The 2,500-nt window shown below is 35.5% G+C and overlaps 1 protein-coding gene across 1 annotated transcript in view; it reads left to right on the top strand.

Annotated features, from left to right (window-relative positions):
* LOC144964285 (U3 small nucleolar RNA-associated protein 15 homolog) overlaps window positions 1-2,500 on the top strand; it is a 115,058-nt gene that overhangs the window by 48,986 nt on the left and 63,572 nt on the right.

Here is a 2,500-nt window from a genome sequence, read left to right as displayed (position 1 = left end):
AGAGAGAAAGAGAGAGGGAGCCAGAGAGAGAGAAAACAATCAGATCGGTGCTGGGCTATCTGATTTCTCAATCAAATCTTGTTCCATCGGATTTGACATTCTACCAGATATGATGACGTGAAATTACAGGAGGAGCAAAGAAAATAAAAGAACATTAAAAATCTGACTTGTCCTTCCTTGGCACTGAGACTGAGAAGTGTTGAAATGGCACGACAACCCTTCATGTCGGGAAATTCTGTTTTCAATATCCGTTTTCCCGATTTGACGAAGAACGGCACATCACATCCCTGTAAACCTTGCTCTCGATCGGCCATGAGCAAAACCCATTTTTCTTTTTTTAATAATACGACGTGTACTTTTTTGCAGGTCTGATAACCCAAATAGTTATGGGGTTCATTGTTGTAATGGAAATGCTCTTAAGCCAACGCAAAATATTGTCCATTTTAACAATGTTTCTCTCCTTATAACCTACAGCAAAATCGTCACATTTGTTACGTCACAATATATATTTTTCTTATTCAGATTTATTTTGTAAATGACAAACTTTGAGGAATGAACTTTGTTTAATTAATAAGAACACATAGTTGTTGTTTTGTAGAAAGCTTATAAAATCAATTTTCCTGCTGGGTAAGCCTGCCATTTTGGGAAAATACTGAAAATGTCGGTAAGGAGAGAGTTACAACGAGCCCATACTTGATTCGATTTTTCAGACCTGCATATAAATATAAATATATATTATATATATATATATTATATATATATATATATATATATATGCACGTAGCTATAATACCAATATAGTCATAAACTTACAGGAAACCATATATTTCTTTCTTTTGTTTTTAAGTAGGGTAAAGAGAAATATTCACATCGGGAAACATATTCAGTTTGATTAAAAATTTACTCTGACGCGTAATATAAATAAAAAAATTAAAAAAAAAAAAACACACACACACACACACACTTCAAAAAACTTAACTTGACTGGGTACATTTGTACGAATTTAGCAACAAGCATTACACCTCCCTTCAACTTTAAATAAAAAAAAGGTGGAATATTTTCAACAAACGATTTATCTAGACATTTTCGCCTTAACGAAAATTTTATATCCCGTTTATCCGCATCAACCTTTAAAACGCTACGACAAGACGACAGAGACATTGCAAAATCCGAGCAACCAGCTGATGATGATGATGATGACGCCTGCAGGGTATCTGTTTACACCCTGACATACAATTTTCCATTTGAAAAAAAAAAATAGTCATCATCCCAAGGGAAAATCGCTTTCCACAACGAGAAATGAATGGATGGACGATGACGATATCGTCTTTTATATATAATTAAATTTAATCGTGTATAACTTTCATCACAATCGAATGAATTACTTTCATTCAATTTCTATTTTTTTTCTCCTTATATTTTCTTTTCTTGTCTTAACACAGACCTGCCTATTTGAAAATAAAAAAAAAACAAAAAAAAATAACATAAATAAATGTTTTAAAAAATAAATTAGATAAAAATAATGCCGCTATAGTTAATAAAAATTAACAAAAAAAAAATTCCCTGTATTCATCCCATAGGGGAAATTTGTCTCTAGGGTCTATTCCAAGGGAAGACTGGAATAACCCAGGCGTCACCCGCAGTGCAGCGCCGCAAATTGACCTAGGGCGAGGTGACTAGCGCAGCAGCGGCGGGTGATCGAACTTGGTCCCTATCGGATACGAAGCGAAGACCGTGCCGCTGAGCCACGTTGCCCTAACTTTAGAGATCAACAATTTTGTTTTAAATTTTAAAATTGAGATTTTATTTAGCGCAATATCCACTAAACGTGCTCAAGGCGCCTTACAAGGGGTCCCTGGACAACAGCAACACTTCACATGTAGGACGGGACATGACAATTTACAATTTAGATCAGCAATTTACCCTCACAACGATTAAATCAAACTTCAAAATCATAAAAAATTATGTACACTGAAACCCACCAATAATTATCAACGAATAGGCTTCAAAGTTGTGATGTCACGTCCCTCGTAATGACGCATAGTAACTTAGTAACTGGCTCTAAACTATCAGAACAATGGCGGACGCCCGTATGAAATACTTCTCTGACAAGCATAAAAGTGAATCCACAGGAGAAAAATTATAAATCTGAACATGTTTTGACTTTTATGCATTCTGATCACATGACATGTGAAAAATTTCGAGCCAGCATGAAGAGTAAAAAAGGTTACGTATTTTCTTTGTTTAGAACCAAGCTGCTCGTTGTTGGGCGGACGCGACATCAGACTATTGAGTCTAATTAGAGATGCTCAATAGATTCTGAAATCGGAGTCGAAATTTCGTAAATTTACGGAATTTTCGTAGTAGAAGGCAGGTCTCTAATAACGGAATCTTCGAACTACTAAGCGCAGCAGCAACCGTAGCAGCGCAAAACAAAGCTAAACCAGTGAAACGTTTATACCTGTCGAGATGGAAGGGCCATAAAAATGATGATGATAAT

This window comes from Berghia stephanieae, chromosome 2 (genome assembly GCF_034508935.2).
Source record: "Berghia stephanieae isolate SIO BIC M18660-M18661 chromosome 2, UCSD_Bste_1.3, whole genome shotgun sequence".
NCBI classification, from domain to species: Eukaryota; Metazoa; Mollusca; class Gastropoda; order Nudibranchia; family Aeolidiidae; genus Berghia; species Berghia stephanieae.
This window is presented reverse-complemented; position numbering and strand designations above follow the sequence as displayed.